This window comes from Schistocerca americana, chromosome 1 (genome assembly GCF_021461395.2).
Source record: "Schistocerca americana isolate TAMUIC-IGC-003095 chromosome 1, iqSchAmer2.1, whole genome shotgun sequence".
NCBI classification, from domain to species: domain Eukaryota; kingdom Metazoa; phylum Arthropoda; class Insecta; order Orthoptera; family Acrididae; genus Schistocerca; species Schistocerca americana.
The window spans coordinates 899,127,592-899,148,253 of NC_060119.1; positions in this window are offsets into that span (position 1 = coordinate 899,127,592).

Genomic DNA, 20,662 nt, shown 5'->3' on the forward strand with positions numbered 1-20,662 from the left:
TTATTGGCCGAAAAGCGAACGAAGGGTAGCGGGTTCAAGTGGCAACTATTTCTGTGGTCAGCCAGAAAGCGATGGAGAACATACTGACCATAGTTCCCAGTCTGCAAGCCCACATTCTTGTCCAGCACACTGAAAGAAATGTTTCTGTTCTCTGTTTGCTCAGTGGGATGAGCAGTATGATTATAAATGAAGATTTTGAGTTCTAATTCATACATATCATTGGTAAAGTTTCACGTGTACAACATTGTAATGTTCATTATGTTCATACTGACAGTAAATCTCTATATCCTGAACATCACTATGAGCAGTTCCGAGCCAACCTCTATGGTAAACTCCTACTAAATTGTCTTTCGCCCTGACTACTGACAATCAAAATAAGTGCTCGCCACAACAGTGGAAAATAATTGTCAACCCTTGCCACGCAGATTTGTTAACATTACAGGCGGCACACTGTTACTTTAGCGAAATCTAAGCGATCCATATTATTACTGAAAATGAGCGTTTTGTAACAGCCTGTCTCTGACGTCATCCGAGGCAGCCCGCACTCCGGCGTTTGACTGACGCGGATCTTATGGTGACTGGGTGCGAAGTGAAGCCTAGTCTTTCCTCTCGGGCTGCATTTACATATGTGGAGCAGCGGACGGCTAAGGGAACACCTGTTGTCATCCGCCCTATGCACATGGTAGCAGTTTTAAACGGCCACTTTCTCGCACACACAATATTTTATAACAATTTTATGAATCAATTTAGAATCTTCGTGATTTTTGCATGCATGTAGGTAAGTTGGTTAAAATCACAGAAAAAGTTTTAGATCGCCTTCATTAAAACTTTGCCTGCTAGAATTTTTAGAATGGAACTGACAGTAGAACATGACCTCTGAACTACAACTTTAAGAGCCCTTGTATTGGCTGTTATTAACATCAAGGTCCTAAAACTTGTTACAGCTGTATTATTTATTAGGTTTCATCAAGTGCTGTAACCAAAACTTTATAGCATTAATATAACAGATACTTAATCTACTGAAAATACGGAAATTTTTGTTTCAAATTTAGGTTTCAGTAAATTCCTCGAAAACTATTAGAGGTAGGTTAATGGAGTCACGTAGGTATTATTTTTATGTTGAACTGAAGCATCATACAAATTTTCACATTCCTAAGTCTAATACTTAGCAACTTCAATTTTTATTAAAACCGTGGATTCTGACCAAAATATTGCTTTAATCACGTTGAGGCTTGTACCAGTTACTTTTGACATACATCTGCACATTATGAGCAATTTCTGGCTTCCTAGCTTTATTATTTACCACCACTTATTTTTTCTTATAACGATGGTTTTAAGTCAAAATATTGACCTATTCAATCTGAGATTTGAGAGTTTAAATATTATGACACTAAGGAATATGTGACAAAGTTTGAAAAAGCAACTTTAACTTTTAATTTCATTTTTAATTTAATTTCATTCTTAATTATGGTGTCCTCCCACGAACCACGGACCTTGCCGTTGGTGGGGAGGTTTGCGTGTCTCAACGATACAGACAGCCGTAGCGTAGGTGCAACAACAATGGAGGGGTATCTGTTGAGAGGCCGGACAAACCTGTGGTTCCTGAAGAGGGCCAGCAGCCTTTTCAGTAGCTGCAGGGGCAACAGTCTGGATGATTGATTGATCTGGCCTTTTAACACTAACCAAAACGGCCTTGCTGTGCTGGTACTGCGAACTTCTGAAAGCAAGGGCTAACTACAGCCATAATTTTTCCCTAGGGCATGCAGCTTTACTGTACGGTTAAATGATGATGGCGTCCTCTTGGGTAAAATATTCCGGAGGTAAAATAATCCCCCATTCGGATCTCCGGGTGAGGACTACGCAAGAGGAGGCTGTTATCAGGAGAAAGAAAACTGGCGTTCTACGGGTCGGAGCGTGGAATGTCAGATCCCTTAATCGGGCACGTAGGTTAGAAAATTTAACAAGAGAAATGGATAGGTTAAAGTTAGATATAGTGGGAATTAGTGAAGTTCCGTGGCAGGAGGAATAAGACTTCTGGACAGATGAATACAGGGTTATAAATACAAAATCAAATAGGGGTAATGTAGGAGTAGGTTTAATAATGAATAAAAAAATAGATATGCGGGTAAGCTACTACAAACAGCATAGTGAACCAAGTTACATACGAAGCCCACGCCTACCACAGTAGTACAAGTTTATATGCCGAGTAGCTCCGCAGATGACGAAGAAAGTGATGAAATGTATGATGAGATCAAAGAAATTATTCAGATAGTGAAGGGAGACGACAATTTAATAGTCATGGGTGACTGGAATTTTACAGTAGGAAAAGGAAGAGAAGGATACGTAGTATGTGAATATGGAATGGGGGTAAGGAATGAAAGAAGAAGCCGCCTGGTAGAATTTTGCACAGAGCATAACTTAATCATAGCTAACGTTTGGTTCAAGAATCATAAAAGAAGGTTGTATACATGGAAGAAGCCTGGAGATACTGAAAGGTTTCAGATAGATTATATAATGGTAAGACAGAGATTTAGGAACCAGGTTTTAAATTGTAAGACATTTCCAGGGGCAGATGTAGACTCTGACCACAATCTATTGATTATGAACTGTAGATTAAAATTAAAGAAACTGCAAAAAGGTGGGAATTTAAGGAGATGGGACCTGGATAAACTGACAGAACCAGAGGTTATAGAGAGTTTCAGGGAGAGCATTAGGAAACGATTGACAGGAATGGGGGAAAGAAATACAGTAGAAGAAGAATGGGTAACTTTGAGAGATGAAATAGTGAAGGCAGCAGAGGATCAAGTAGGTAAAAAAACGAGGGCTAATAGAAATCCTTGGGTAACAGAAGAGATACTGAATTAATTGATGAAAGGAAAAAATAGAAAAATGCATTAAATGAAACAGGCAAAAAGGAATATAAACGTCTCAAAAATGAGATCGACAGGAAGTGCAAAATGGCTAAGCAGGGATGGCTAGAGGACAAATATAATGATGTAGAGGCGCATATCACTAAGGGTAAGATAGATACTGCCTACAGGAAAATTAAAGAGACTTTTGGAGAAAGGAGAACGACTTGTATGAATATCAAGAGCTCAGATGGAAACCTAGTTGTAAGCAAAGGAGGGAAAGCAGAAGGGTGGAAGGATTATATAGAGGGTCTATACAAGGGCATGTAGTTGAGGACAATATTATAGAAATACTGCGTGAAGAGTTTGACAGAGCACTGAAAGACCTAAGTAGAAACAAGGCCCCGGGAGTAGACAACATTCCATTAGAACTATTGATAGCCTTGGGAAAGCCAGCCCTGACAAAACTCTACAATCTGGTGAGCAAGATGTATGAGACAGGCGAAATACCCTCAGACTTCAAGAAGAATATAATAATTCCAATCCCAAAGAAAGCAGGTGTTGAGAGATGTGAAAATTACCGAACTATCAGTTTAATAAGCCACGGCTGCAAAATACTAACACGAATTCTTTACATACGAATGGAATAACCTGTAGAAGCCGACCTCGGAGAAGATCAGTTTGGATTCTGTAGAAATGTGAGATCACGTGAGGCGGTATTGACCATACGACTTATTAATCAGACTAAGAGCAGCCGACCAGTTGCAAAGGATAAAGTAATCTTTACCTAGGATTCAATAGATATAAATCTATCTTCTTCAGAAGATGTTTGCCTAAACGATAAGGACATATCAGTTCATGTTGTTATAATACTGCCGTCTTCTGAAGAAGATAGATTTATATCTATTGAAACCTAGGTAAAGATTACTTTATCCTTTGCAACTGGTCGGCTGCTCTTAGTCTGATTACGTGGAACCGTTGCTGTAGCGCAGCTATGTTTAACATACGACTTATGTTAGAAAATAGATTAAGGAAAGGCAAACCTACGTTTCTAGCATTTGTAGACTTAGAGAAAGCTTTTGACAATGTTGACTGGAATACTCTCTTTCAAATTCTGAAGGTGGCAGGGGTAAAATACAGGGAGCAAAAAGCTATTTACAATTTGTACAGAAACCAGATGGTAGTTAAAAGAGTCGGGTGGCATGAAAGGGAAGCAGTGGTTGGGAATGGAGTGAGACTGGTTTGTAGCCTATCCCCGATTTTATTCAATCTGTATATTGAGCAAGTAGTAAAAGAAAAAAAAATTTGGAGTAGGAATTAATATCCATGGAGAAGAAATTAATACTTTGAGGTTCGCCGATGACATAGTAATTCTGTCAGACAGCAAAGGACCCGTGAGAGCAGCTGAACGGAATGGACAGTGTCTTGAAAGGAGGATATAAGACGAACATCAACAAAAGCAAAACGAGGGTAATGGAATGTAGTCGAATTAAATCGGGTGATGCTGAGGGTATTAGATTAGGAAATGAGACGCTTGAAGTAGTAAATGAGTTTTGCTATTTGGGGAGCAAAATAACTGATGATGGTCGAAGTAGAGAGGATATAAAATGTAGACTGACAATGGCAAGGAACGCGTTTCTGAAGAAGAGAAATTTGTTAACATCGAGTATAGATTTAAGTGTCAGGAAGTCGTTTCTGAAAGTATTTGTATGGAGTGTAGCCATGTATGGAAGTGAAACGTGAACGAGAAATAATTTAGACAAGAAGAGAATAGAAGCTTTCGAAATGTGGTGCTACAGAAGAATGCTGAAGATTAGATGGGTAGAACACATAACTAATGAGGAGGCATTGAATAGAATTGGGGAGAAGAGAAATTTGTCGCACAACTTGACTACAAGAAGGGATCGCTTGGTGGGACATATTCTGAGGCATCAGTTTAGTATTGGAGGGCAGCGCGGAGGGTAAAAATCGTAGATGGAGACCAATAGATGAACACACTAAGCAGATTCAGAAGGATGTAGGTTGCAGTAGGTACTGGGAGACGAAAAGCCAAACCATCTTCCAGCCGCCTTAACCGTTGGCGCCCTTTGTCGAAGTCTCTTATGTCAGTGGGTTACCCATCTGCTGCCCCGCAGTTGGAATGATTCTTCATTCCCACTACTCCGCTCATATACTTTCCTTATAGTGTCAAGTGCCTGAAACGCCCCCTTACGGCATTCGGGATAGCAGTGTTTTGGCCGATCGATGTATTGAGGGTGTGTCACCTAAAACTTGCGCCGAAAGTGAGAATGGAACGTGCTATTCACGTTCGGTTTGCACAGAGTGTGGGCTCGTATTCTTAGCCAGTCAACAGATTCTAATAATACTTAGAAAAGTTAAACACTAATCTCCTCCTCCTCCTCTTCCTTCTCCTATACTGTTTTAAATGGATAGCGCTTATTGGCATTTAAAAACTAAAAGTAGGGCAAATTAAGATATCACTGGCGTTCGCTGCAGGATTCTAGTGTGAGTCCTTTACGAGGAATAGTATTTTGAATAGTTTCCACACTGACGTTTGTTTGTGCCATTCAAACTGCTTTGTTACTAGGTACGATGTTGCTACGTTTGCTTACAGTGTGCTTGTGTGTTCTTGAGTGCATTACGACTTGTTAGTCAGTTCTGTGTGACATGCTCATGCTGTATGGAAAGTGTAAGAAGAATGCAGTTCATTCCTGTACGGTGTAGCCGTAAGATATCCCAATAGACGTCAACCATCTCGGTAATTATTTGTCAACTTCTTCAACCAGTTACGAGAAAGTGGTGATGTAACACCTAGACAACGTAACAGAAGGAAACAAGTGACGACAGAAGAGGGGGAAATTAATGTTCTTATTGATGTTGCAGTTGATGCGCACGTTAGCTCCTGTGCAACTGCATGAGGAAGTGGCATGAATCAGGAAAGTGCCCTGCACATTCTCCGACACATGTTGCATCCCTGCCACATGTCTCTTCATCAAGAGCTGCGTGGAAACTATTATAAGACTCGTGTTAACTTATGTACATGGGCATTAAGACAAGATACTCCAGATGTATCATGTATCTTGTTTAGTGTTGAAGCCACATTTACCAATCACAGCCAGGTAAACCGCCGAAACATGCACTATTGATCTGCTGATAATCCCGTTGGCTTCATCAGGTGGAACGTCAGCGGCCGTGCAGTGTAAAGTGAGGTGTGGGATAGTGAACCCCCAGCTCTAGGCCTTTTTTTCACTGTCGGAACACTGAATGTGCACAAGTATGACAGCCACCTAACAGACCACCTTCCACGGATGCTACACTAGGAGGAACCTGTGGCTATAACATGAAGGCTGCTTAGCCATTAGTGCACGAAGTACTGCAGCATGTCTTCAGAAATTGTTTCCAAATCGTTGGACTGGAGGCAGACGACCTGTACCCGGATCTGACGGCTGCAGACCTTTTTCTGTGGGTAAAGTTGAAAGACGCTGTATACAAGGACATACCAACAACACCCGATGATATGCAACGACTTGCGAGTATTAGTGCAGCCTACTCGAACATCTTCGCTCAAATGCTTCTGTTACGTAGAACGAATCTCTTTAATCGTCGTTCGTCCCGTTCTTGCAGCTAATTAATAGCTTAACATTTTACCGGATTCCTGATATTCACGGTACACTCGTGAAATGCTCGTACGGTAAAATCCCCACTTCATCGCTACCTTGGAGATGCTGTGTCCCATCGCTTGTGCGCCGACTAGAGCACCACGTTCAAACTGACTCACATCTCGGTAAGCTGTCATTGTAGCGGTAGTAACCGAGTTAACAACTGCGTCTTATACAGACCTTGCCGAGCGCAGCACCGTATTCTCCCTTTAACTGAATGCGCATGCCTATGCCAGTTTCTTTGACGCTTCAGTGTATAAGGCTATTTGTAAATCTTCCGTTGTTTATAGTTACTAGTGACCTCGTCCTCGTAACGTAAAACTTGAATCCATTTTCTATACTCAATTGTATTTTGTCATGCTGTGGGATTTTTATTGCCTCTAGGGCAAATGTTTTGCCCCATCACTGTCATGCATTCGTAAATATACGAAATGTTATGTAGTTGAGTGTAAGGACCATTGGGTAAAGTACCCCACTGACCAGGTTGAAGCAAGCCTTGAACACTGCTTGTACACGTGTGCCTCAAGCCACGACACACGGAGCGATATCATTTAAGCCGCGCTGCAGCTCGCGTTGGTGCCGTTTGTAGGTTTCTACCAGACCGTATAGTTTAGTTACCATGGTTGTGTTGTTTGTCTTCTTCTCGTGTTCACTGGCGTCACTCGGTTTCGTAAGCGTTGCCTGTCCGCTAGTGGCAGCAGCGGCGCTCATCGATATGTAGTTCTGCTGCCCTATCTTTGGGGCGACCTCGTGCTTCTTCCGTGTGGTGTGAGTGTGGCAGTTCGGTTGGGGACGCAGGAGCAGCCAGGTCAGCGCAGAGCGACAACACACCGAACCCGCTGGGGGCGTGTATGCACTGCCGCATCGAAGGGCTGTGGTCACCAGGGTGCACGACCTCGTCGGAACGAGATCCTGCAGGTTTAAGCTGAGTGTGTTTTTAATTCGCGTAGAGAAACCTTCAACATTCTGAAACCTCGTGAGTCTCCTGTGACTGTGGTTTTTTTGTGCTATGGTTTCGGGCCACAGGTTTTACTGAATGTACTCTTTGAGCGAGGTGACAGCTGTGTTTGTTGATTGCTTCACGATTCTTCTACCTTGGTAATAGTCATTCCTTCTTGTACGGGCGCTCTAGGCACAATGCCGTCCGGTGTGGCCGTGCGGTTCTAGGCGCTTCAGTCTGTAACCGCGTGACCGCTACGGTTGCAGGTTCGAATCCTGCCTCGGGCATGGATGTGTGTGATGTCCTTAGGTTAGTTAGGTTTAAGTAGTTCTAAGTTCTAGGGGACTGATGACCACAGATGTTAAGTCCCATAGTGCTCAGAGCCATTTTTTTCTAAGCACAATATTCTGCGGGCGGAGTCCAGACTGCCGGTACTGGCTTTGGCGTAATTTTACATCTCTGCACTGGTTTGTTGGAGGTCAGGTAGCCTCACCAAGATTAGCATTAGTCGCTCGTTAGACTGCCACTAGTCCGAGTTACCATCTTCTTATATGAATGCAACTCTTGGCTGCCTTTCTCTTCGCTCACGAAAGTGTTTTTGGTGTGACCTATTCAGAGGTCGATTCTTGGAGCACCGTCTGTCACTGGCCCTTGTGTTTTATTTTATTATTGTATTATTAACATCATTTCTCTCACCTGTTTGGTGATCTGTTGTTTTTTTTTTTATATTAGCTTTGCTATGCCATTCGCCGTTTGACAACTTTTTTATAATTGCAATTTTGGCGTTAAAGGCCTTCTACCGTGATTGTGGTTACTTGCCTTAAAATTCTGATTGGGACCACATTAGCTTGTCTTTAAAATTATTGGCTGTCTGTATTTATGTATTTGTTAAATTTTAAATAATTGCCATTTGCCGCGTTAAAGGCCTTCAGCCGTGATTGCGGTTACGTGCCTTAAAAGTCTGATTGCGACCTCGCTGGCTTGTTTTCAAAAATTATTTATTAAAATAAATGAATGAAACTGGAAAGCAAACCAATAGTAATTGATCGGGCCCCGTCCACAATCGTAACCCATCCTGCCTTCCTTAATCAACAGGTTTCATCACTGTCTCAGCAACGCTGTACCAGTTCATATGCCATGTGTTTGTTGCCTGTTTCTGTCTGCATTGTTATTAAAACAGTAGAGATCACTCGTCCCATTTTTTACGAATTACTCCATTTTTAAAAAGCTTTATTTAAAAACGAAAAATTATAACTGGTGCTATAGCTAATTGACATTTAGCATTTAGGTTTTTTTTTACTCGATTGTAAGAAATTAAAAAAAAATATTGTTATAACCGAGACCAAACAAATACGGACAAATACCAGTTATTGAAGCTAAAATACTAGTATCGGTATTAACGGTCCGTTTTCCTCATCCCAAGATAACAGTTCCTGGGAAATATTCTGTAACGTCACGGTATATTGATGATTTTTACTTATGGACCGTCTGGCAGTAACTGAATAAAACACAATTTTAGTGCCATACGCGTTTCGCCTTTATTTTTTGCAAGGCATCATCAGTGGCCTGGAATATGTTCGTATGTTAGCTATTTAATTTACATTTATGTCACTGTGCCTGCAGGTTATAAACAGTTCTCGTGGCAGGTATTTCCTATGAAGTAGTAATGTTTTGAACTGTACTTACATGTTACGTGGACAATTTCTTATATATTACGCTCCCGTTGCATTTTTGGTGTTAACAACACCTTCTTATGAATGCTAATTTGCGGTTTTTTCCCACATTCCACAGCACTATGAACTGAACGCTTGTTTCAATGCAATGTTTTGGTTTCTGTTGACACAGATCGAATGTTATTGCCAAACTTTCAAGTGTAATTATTGAAGTATCTGTGATCTGTTCGTGTATGCATTTGTGTGTGCGTTTGTGTGTGTGTGTGTGTGTGTGTGTGTGTGTGTGTGTGTGCGTGTGTGCGTGGGCGCGCGCTCGCGTGCGCGCGCGTGTGTGTGTGTGTGTGTGTGTGTGTGTGTGTGTGTGTGTGTGTGTGTGTGTGTTTCGGTGTGATATAATAATTTTGTGCTGTGTGTGTGTTTGTGTGTGTGTGTGTGTTATGGTGTGGTATTTTTTTTTTGGCTCTGCTTATACGTGTGTGTGTGTGTATTTTGGTATGATATAATTTTTTTGGGGGCTGTCTGTCTGTCTGTCTGTTAGTGTGTGTGTGTGTGTGTGTGTGTGTGTGTGTGTGTGTAGAAGGTGAAGGGCGGAAGAGTTTTTTTGTTTTATGTTATTTCCTTTATTAAGTGCAGTAGGGAGCCTGTGCTGATGTGTGTTTGTTCATTTATCACATGTTTGTTTTCTGCTATGGCTTTCTGGATGTGGAAGTTTTCTTGTATTTGTGTAAGATGTTTCTCATGGTTGCTCATTCTCATTACTTTCATTTCTTGTTCCATGTTTATAGGATGATGGTTATGGTGTTTTAAATGCTCTGCAAATATGGAATGGTTTGTTTCATACTTCCAATATCTGATATGTTCTCCCTGCATGTCATTAAATAGCTAACATATGTACATATTCCAGGCCACTGATGATGCCTTGCAGGAAATAAAGGCGAAACGCGTATGGCACTAAAATTGTGTTTTATTCAGTTGCTGTCAGACGGTCCATAAGTAAAATTTATCAATATACCGTGATATTACACGCAACTGAGGGAGACAGGACTACAAAAGTTGAAGATTCTGTAACGTGTTTCAGATGTTTCCCTGTCAGTTCGTCCATTGTGCTGAAAGTGAAGGGCGCGTCCAAAAGGAAACCCAGAACAACGCTTTAATTAAGGCTCAGTGTACTCTGAATGATGACGCCAGTTCCGGTGCTTTCGTAATACGCCATGTAAGTGTACAGTAGCCGTCACCAGAGTGGTCCGTACTCTTTCGGCCACTGACCGTGGCGTAAAAATACAGCTGTTACTTCGAAATTGATTGTCCATTGCGGTGAGTTATGGCGCGCTGGACGAGAGGCGGCCGATGGTGTACGTGGCAGTGACCTCTGGCGAGGCCAACTGCGACTGTGGTGTCCGCGGCTGCCGGGAAGCCGATGGTTGATGGACGAGCGGGCCGTAACTTGTCCCGGGACCGGCGGCGGCCCCTGTGTCACGCCGTAATGAGCGCGCACGCCGCGTTTGAAAAACAATTCCAGCCAGTTTCCAATTAGCGCTATTGCGTTCAATTAGAGCGAAAGGCCGGCGCGCCGCCCTTGACACAGGGAACGCCCATCTCCAGCTGGGAAAATTCCGAACGCCCGCCCGTAACGCGACTCTGGCGGCGGCAGCCGGCGCCAATTAGCAGAGTGGTCAGTTCTGCTCGCTTCCTCGAAAATAGTGTGCGAGCTTTTCCGACACAATTTGCCTGGCCGATTTGGCAGCAACGATGATTCCCTGACGGATCACGAACGTGTCACGCCAGGTGAATACGATGTCACCAATCCGAACGCTAAACAGTTTCGTGTCATGAAAAGATGTTCACTCCAGAAAATGCTTTCATTTGTTCCCATTTGTCAGGTTTTTGTCACAGAGAATTAGTAAGAACGCTAAATTTTGATTACAGAGATTATCAGTCAATACTTACCTTTATTTTTACATATGATTTGACGATGAGATCAGCTGCAATGGATATTGGTGTATTACCCAATTGTGAGACACGAAAATTTTTGCTGGACCGGGACTATAACAGAACTCGGTTCTCCCGCTTATCGCGAGAGGTCACCTTACCCACCTCTACATCTACATCCATTCTCCGCAAGCCACATGACGGTGCGTGGCGGAGGGTACCTTGAGTACCTCTATCGGTTCTCCCTTCTATTCCAGTCACGTATTGTTCGTGGAAAGAAAGATTGTCGGTACGCCTCTGTGTGGGCTCTAATGTCTCTGATTTTATTTTCATGGTCTCTTCGCTAGATGTACGTAGGAGGGAGCAATATACTGCCTGACTCCTCAATGAAGGTACATTCTCGAAACTTCAACAAAAGCCCGTACCGAGCTACTGAGCGTTTCCCTTGCAGAGTCTTCCACTGGAGTTTATCTATCATGTCCGTGACGCTTTCGCGACTACTAAATGATCCTGTAACGAAGCGCGCTGCTCTCCGCTGGATCTTCTCTATCTTTCCTATCAACCCTATCTCGTACGGATCCCAAACCGTGAGCAGTATTCAAGCAGTGGGCGAACAAGTTTACTGTATCCTACTTCCTTCGTTTTCAGACTGCATGTCCTTAGGATTCTTCCAATGAATCTCAGTCTGGCATCTGCTTTACCGACGATTAATTTCATACGGTCATTCCATTTTAAATCACCCCTAATGCCTACTCCCAGATAATTTATAGAATTAACTGCTTCCAATTGCTGACCTGCTATATTGTAGCTAAATGATAAAGGATCTTTCTTTCTATGTGTTCCCAGCACATTACACTTGTCTACATTGAGATTCAATTGCCATTGCTGCACCATGCGTCAATTCGTTGCAGATCCTCCTGCATTTCAGTACAATTTTCCATTGTTACAGCCTCTCGATATACTACAGCATCATCTGCAAAAAGCCTCAGTGAACTTCCGATGTTATCCACAAGGTCATTTATATATATTGTGAATAGCAACGGTCCTACGACGCTCCCCTGCGGCACACCTGAAATCACTCTTACTTTGGAAGACTTCTCTCCATTGAGAATGACATGCTGCATTCTGTTATCTAGGAACTCTTCAATCCAATCACACAATTGGTCTGATAGTCCATATGCTCTTACTTTGTTCATTAAGCGACTGTGGGGAACTATATCAAACGCCTTGCGGAAGCCAGGAAACACGGCTCTACGTGCACATTTCCCAGCCTGATCCAAACCTGAATATCTCACAGTCCACATCGTTATATCGTAGTCTAATGTGCGTCTCGCTTTAAGCTCACGTGTCTTGATTCCCACTCCAGGAAGTGGTTAAGGGGACCATTCGCAGTAAGCGGGATATCCTGCTTTAAGTCCCAGACCATAACAAATTTTTATTTATTAAAAAAAATGGTTCAAATGGCTCTAAGCACTATGGGACTTAACATCTGATGTCATCAGTCCCCTAGACCTAACCTAAGGACATCACACACAGCCATGCCCGAGGCAGGAATCGAAGCTGCGAGCATAGCAGCAGCGAGGTTCTGGACTTAAGTGCCTAGAACCGCTTTCATTTATCACAAGTGGGTAATACATTTATGCCCACTGCAGATGATGTCATGAGAAAGGTATACAACCAAATAAACACGAAACTCCTATTCAGCGAATAATTTCCACCGCGAAGGGGTTATGCAAGTTGGTCACAAATTGATATCAACAGAAAATACAAAACTGAAAACTCTGGCAGCCGATGGACAAATGTGTGACGCTGCAACGCAGTTTCACAGCGCAGCTGACAGTGAAAGTCAATATAGGTCAAGGGATACGAGGATGTTAAGTCTTTTTAAATATCATCCCGTGTACCCAGTTGGATAGTGACAGGTGGGTGAACAATATACGCGGATATCAGCATTTGAGAGGGAACGTGTAGTTGGGCTCAAAGAAAACGGTTGGAGTAATCGTAGAATCGCTCGACATCTAAGTAGGAGCGATGCCTGTATTCGACGATATTGGCAGGAACGGGCGAACTGTGGCCGAGCACAGCGTTAAGAAGGAAGCCGTCGACCCAGGGAGATGACAGCACGTGAGGACTAAGTAATAGTCAGAGAGGCATTCAGAGCCCAGGATCCATCATTATCAAAGTGTAGGTGGTGCTTCTGTTATCACAAACACGATTAATAGGCGGCTCACAGAAAGAGGACTGAGCTCACAGAACCGCCTGCGGTGCCTGCCATTGACCTCTGTATGCCTACAAGCCCGTTTGCACAAGTGTCGGGCGCATTCAACCTGGTATCTCATTGACTGGAGTAGATTTGTCTTCAGTGACGAGCTCCGCTTCGAAGTGAGCCCTGATGATCCGCAAAGATGTGTCTGGTGGTGTCCCACAAAGCCAACCTGAGTGCTGCCCGCCATACGGCCCGACAACAGGAGTGATGGTCTGGGTGACATTTCATTTCATAGCAGGACCCCTTTGGTTGTCATCTGCGGCAGCCTTGCAGCACAGCGGTATGTCGACGATATTCTACGCTCTGTTTTGTTGCCCTTCGTTTCAAGCCATCCTGGGCTTACATTTCAGCAAGATAATGCCCGCCCGCAAACGGCGAGAATTTCTATTGTTTGCGGTAGTGTCGTGCGCATTAGAGCTTGAATCTCACTGACTGGAGTAGAATTGTCGGTAGGAGGTCAAGCATTTTTTCGCAACCATTTACACTTTGAGTGGACGCCTGAACTAGTTGTTCAAAATAATTTTCTGAGTAGACATTCAATACGATTTCGGACCACGTTTTATGCCTGCCGTGCCATATACTTTCGCCAACATATCGAGTGTAGGTTGAAGTCAACACCTACTATATTTGTATGACTGGGGCATCTATTTGAAATGACACTTAAGTTTTCTTTGAAGTGTTGAGCAAATGCATCATCTGAGTCGGGGTTCGATAAAATAAACCAGTTACTAATATGTATTCCGGTTTTCATTTATAATCTCTACCACTACTATCTCACAGGAACTATCTACTTCTGTTTCACAGTGAGGTAAACTACTTCTGATAGCAATAAACACTCCACTACCGACTGTATCTAATCTATCCTTTCTGAACGCGGTAATGTCCTGCGTAAAATTTCGACTGAACTTATTTACAGCTTTTCCGTTTGAGATCCAGTGATTTCTATTAGCGCTTGGAGCTATGGCTTTTTTCCACCACAACACACGCCAGTTTAGAACTACAAAATTGATTGTTGCTGTGTCCACTCACTTCTGTGTTGAAACTGAGGCCCATTCTGCACCTTCCCGAGGCACTCTAACCTATAAAACCGCCCAATCCCCTCCAGGCAGCCCCCACTACTCGTGTAGGTGCGTCGTGCATGTAATGGACTCCTGACCTATTTAGTGTAACCCGTAAACCCAGGACCCTTTGGGCTGAACCGTCTGAGCCTCCGACTTTACCCTCCACTTGGCTATGTACCAAAGGACCACAGTCGGTTCTATCTAATGTAGGTTTTCACAATATAGTTTAAAAGCAGGTCAGCTGTGTGAATATCCCTCGCGAACTGACAGAATTGACACTTAGTTGAGTGATTAGTAACTAATTATTTGAAAAGATTCTGGGCTACAGTCCCAAACTGTGTTATGCTTTTTCTGGCAATTATTGTGACTTTACCTCGGACTATGCTGCTTATTTGTGAAAAATCCAAGGAGACTCTGTGCAAGACGTTGTAATACCTTGTCTGGTAAATTAAGTGCGTGGTTCTCTTCAATATTAACTACAGTCATAGAACATCAGCTAGCCGTTGGTGTTAATGGTATTAGGTTTTATACAATGGTGGATATAAGCGTTTTGTATTTCTCAGTCTATATGTTGGCCAGTTAATTTATTTTTCTTATCTATGCTGGTGTCAAGATGAGCGTTAAGAAAACAATTTTTTTCTACAACTATCGACTATGGATTTTCTCCTAAACACAAAATATTCGAGAGAGGATGTTATAGAATATTTAAACAATTTGCATCTGCGCGCAGTAGAAGTATGCCTGTTACAGTTCTAACACTTGTTTAAAGAATTACACTGACGGGGAAAAAATCGCAACACCAAAAAAATAAATAATGTAGAAAAATGAAATTTCGGGGATAGAGTTGTCTAGGTAAGATATTTCACTGATCGACATTGAAAGATCACAGGTTAATGTGAGCGCGATAAATGCCGCTGAAAATGTGTAATGCACGTATATTACTATTCGGTGTAACCACCAGAATAATGAATGCGGACATACAAACGTGCATACATTGTGTTGTACAGGTGCTGGTTGTCAGTTTGTGGGATGGAGTTCTACGGCAGTTACACTTGGTTGGCCATTACAGGGACGCTTAATGCTGGTTGTCGATGACGCTTGAGTTGTTGTCTGACGATGTCCCGTATGTGCTCGATTGGAGACAGATCTGGTGATCGAACAGGCCAAGGCACCTTGTCCACACTCTGTAGAGCAGGTTGGGTTACAACAGCGGTATGTGAGAGGGAGTTATACCGTTGGGAAACAGCCCGTTCTAGGCTGTTCATGAACGGCAGCGCAACATGTTGAATCATGTACAGACTGACAGTCAGGCTTTATGCGGTAGCCACGAGAGTGCTCCTGCTGTCATACGAAATCACACACTCCAGGTGTAGGTCCAGTGTGTCTAGCATGCAGACAGGTTGGTTCAAATGGCTCTGAGCACTATGGGACTTAACATCTGTGGTCATCAGTCCCCTAGAACTTAGAACTACTTAAACCTAACTAACCTAAGGACATCACACACATCCATGCTCGAGGCAGGATTCGAACCTGCGACCGTAGCGGTCACGCGGTTCCAGACGGAAGCGCCTAGAACCGTACGGCCACACGTACGGCCAGGTTGGTTTCTGGTTTCAGGCCCTCTACTGGCGTGCTCCTAACCAATACACGCCAGTTACACACTCCACTGTTTTCTGCTAGATCCACCCACTTACGTGTTCGCTGTTCGTCCTGAACACTTTGAAACTTAGGGCTATTCTGCACTTTCCCAAAGCACTCTAACCTAAAAAAAACACCCAATCCCCTCCAGCCCCCGCTACTCATGTAGGCGCGGCGTTCTGCACCGAGACAGAACGAGCTTTCACCAGAGAACACAACGGACCTCCACTCCGCCCTCCAATGAGCTGTAGCTTGACACCACCAATTGGTGGTGGTTCGGGTCAGTGGAATGCACGCTACAAGACATCTGGCTCGGAGCTGCCCTTGAAGTAACCGATTCTTTCAACAGTTCGTTGTGTCAGTGTGCTGCTGCAGATGCATACGCTGGACATGATGGTCTCCCCTCTCGGCAGTTCCACGTAGCCCTCTGGAGCCCGGACATTCTTGTGACCACTGCTGGCAACAATCATGTGCAGTGGCTACATTCCTGCCAAGTATTTCTGCAATATCGCAGAAGGAGTATCCAGCTTCTTGTAGCCCTATTTCATGATCTCGTTAATAGTGAGGTACTGAAAATGGCGTCTTTGTCGCCTTAAAGGCATTCTTGACTAACATCAGCTCACCACGCCCAGTTTCGAATGTATCTAACGCTCATGACCGTTAAAGCGTGTATTTAAAGCAAACCTGATTTACATTCTGATAGTGGTGTTCTTAGCACCACTCATACGCGCCTGGTGCGAAATCTGAAAAGGCATTATATTTCAGATGTGGAAACACATCATATTTCAGATGTGGAAACACACCTTCCATCTTTCGTTTATGTCACACAACTTCTTGGTGTTGCGATATTTTTTCTGTCAGTGTATAACAATCATCTGAGATTTAGAATATTTGAAACACCCTGACGCTAATTAGGTACTACAAGTAAGTGGATAATAAAGCAAAAATCAGAATAACTGCCCTACGTTCGAAGAATTACATGTATCTATTCTTCTCAAAAGATTTTCGTGAACTATCGAGTTGCGGCGCTTATAAAAAATAGTCCTCCACTAGAAATTATACGACGCCTTGCAGGATGTTGGTGACCTATACCTACATATGCAGACGTAGATGTGTTCGTGTGTTAAAAATTCGCAACACTTCTCAGGTTCATACATCGTCTCTACTTGTGGAGAAATATACTGTCGTAAAATTTTACAACAACTAACTCTGCGTAACATGAATTATTAAGGAAGCAAATGCGCTAATGACCATAAATAATGCACACTAGTCATTTGCAGAAAAGCAATGAAGACTATGCAATAAAACTGGAAACTCTTGCTTAGCGTATTCTCCAGTGAGGAGCATGCAAGTGGTTTACCTGGAGTAAGACGAAGGTCGAGGGATCATCGACCTGGCCCGTCATTGTGTGCTAATGACGCTTGTCGTGCTCTTGCCGGCAGCTCCAGAGCGTTCAAACCTCTCAGATTACCTGCTATTACCATTAATTATAAACTTTATGTTTGGATAAAAAAATACGATTCACCCCAACAAACTCCCAATTTGTCAGCTGATTAAAATGCATCCACAGCACTGCGCTCAGATGAAATGGTAATTGTATCTGTATCTTCCAATAACAGTAACGAAACAGATGATTACACACTACTGACTAGTTAGTTAGCTAGATCATTTTAGTTGAGTTGATTGCGCATGTTGGTGAATTTTGTAACTGTTTGTCAAAAACACACTTTTACTTGTTTTTTTACAAAATCTTATTGCAAATCACATTTGTTTTCAGCTGCAAGCTCTTATTATAGCGTTACGATCTTGCAAAGTTATTATTAATGCATTATGGTGTTTTGCCTTGTAACTTCGATTATTCAGTGTGATTGACAAACCAATACTGCCCTTTGTAATACGTTGGACTGGATTATCGTCCATGTAATAGTTCACTACTAAAAATGGGATTGGAACCTGAAATACAGTTCGTTTGGAATGTTAATTTGTGAAACAAACAAGTACGTTTTGTTCTATGATAAATAAATAAATTGTAAATTAATGGCACATCAGTTTATGGGAGATCTAAAACTATTCACTTAAGTAAGGTAATTATGTAACAAACGGGCATACGGTAACGGTTTTCAGTATTGACCATTCTGAAAAGAAAACGCACGAATATATTCCTGATATTCATTTCTTTCTGACTGATATTTGAAACTGTAAATAATCGAAATTGTGCTGGTGAAAGAAATTCAGCACATGCGTTCAAGTGTCGATTTCCATTACAATTCATGTACAGAAATGCCATCGACAATGTGAGTGCAAATTGCAGATCGTGTAAATAGATGATACGCCGCTGTTCGGCACTGATGTATCTAGAACGCTGGAGTTGGCTGGCTGTTTCTTTTATCTCTGTCTAAATGGAAATTGCCAGCGCAGATGGAAAACTGCTTGACATTAATTATTTGTAAGACATTACAAAAATTTATGTTTATAGTCACCAGAGGTAACCGAATGAAAATAAGAGTACTTGATCAAGAAAAATAGGCATGCTGAGTGGATCTGAATATCAAACACATTGCCTATCCTTAACAAAGACTATCACGGCTGATAACTTTATGATATTTGTTAGTAATTTGCAATGAAGAAGGATGAAACAGTCCGTGTGACCGTGTGGATTTATATTTATCCACTGCACAGTGTCTGGCGCGTTCCGCGAAATATTACGTTTTTTTTTTTTATTTTTTTTTTTTTTTTTTTTATACTGCTGAGGTCATCGCCGGCCGGGGTGGTCGAGCGGCTCTAGGCGCTACAGTTTGGAACCGCGCGATCGCTACGGTCGCAGGTTCGAATCCTGCCTCGGGCATGGATGCGTCTGATGTCCTTAGGTTAGTTAGGTTTAAGTAGTTGTAAGTTCTAGGGGACTGATGACCTAAGAAGTTAAGTCGCATAGTGCTCAGAGGCATTTGAACCATTTTTTTGCAAAAGAGAGAACATTCAACTATCGACTTTCAAGAGCCCGTCGACTTGACGAAAATTGTTTTGGAATCCTGACATCCGTTTTTAGGGTCATGAGGAAACCAATGTTTCTGGACCCAGAAAAAGCAGGGGGAGCAGATAGGCAGAGAGGTAGGAGGAGTATGGACAGAGAGAGGGACGGAGGAGATTGGGGGGGGGGGGGGGGAGTGGCCAGCAGGAGAAATGGATAGAGAGAGACGAAGGAGGAGATGAGACAGTGTGAGGGGAAGAGGAGATGGACTAATAGAAGACTGGAATTACTACACTACTGCCCATTAAAATTGTTACACCAAGAAGAAATGCAGATGATAAACGGGTATTCATTGGACAAATGTATTATACTAGAACTGACATGTGATTACACTTTCACGCAATTTGGGTGCATATATCCTGAGAAATCAGTACCCAGAACAACCACCTCTGGCCATAATAACGGCCTTGATACGCCTGGGCATTGAGTCAAACAGAGCTTGGATGGCGTGTACAAGTACAGCTGCCCATGTAGCTTCAACACGATACCACAGTTTATTAAGAGTACTGACTGGCGTATTGTGACGAGCCAGTTGCTCGGCCACCATTGACCAGACGTTTTCAATTGCTGAGAGATCTGGAGAATAAGCTGGCCAGGGCAGCAGTCGAACGTTTTATGTATCCAAAAAGGCTCTTACAGGACATGCAACATGCGGTCGTGTATTATCCTGCTGAAATGTAGAGTTTCCCAGGGATCGAATGAAGGGTAGAGGCACGGGTCGTAACACATTTGAAATGTAACGTCCACTGTTCAAAGTGCCGTCAATGCGAACAAGAGGTGACCGAGACGCATAACCAATTGCACCCCATACCATCACGACGGATGATACGCCAGTATGGCGATGACCAATACACGCTTCCAATGTGCGTTCGCCGCGATGTCGCCAAACACGGATGCGACCATCATGATGCTGTAAACAGAACCTGGATTCATCCGAAAAAATGACGTTTTGCCATTCGTGCATCCAGGTTCGTCGTTGAGTACACCATCGCAGGCACTCCTGTCTGTGATGCAGCGTCAAGGGCAACCGCAGCCATGGTCTCCGAGCTGATAGTCCATGCTGCTGCAAACGTCGTCGAACTGTTCGTGCAGATGGTTGTTGTCTTGCAACCGTCCCCCTCTGTTGACTCAGGGATCGAGATGTGGCTGCACGATCCGTTACAGCCATGCGGATAAGATGCCTGTCATTTCGACTGGTAGTGATACGAGGCCGTTGGGATCCAGCACGGCGTTCCGTATATTACCCTCCTGAACCCACCGATTCTATATTCTGCTAACAGTCATTGGATCTCGACGGGCAATGTAGCGATACGATAAACCGCAATCGCGATAGGCTACAATCCGACCTTTATCAAAGTCGGAAACGTGATGGTACGCATTTCTCCTCCTTACACGAGGCATCACAACAACGTTTCACCAGGCAACGCTGGTCAACTGCTGTTTGCGTATGAGAAATCGGTTGGAAACTTTCCTCATGTCAGCACGATGTAGGTGTCGCCACCGGCGCCAACCTTGTGCCTAATCATTTGTATATCACAGCATCTTCCTGTCGGTTAAATTTCTCGTCAGTAGCACGTCATCTTCGTGGTGTAGCAATTTTAATGACCAGTAGTGTACAT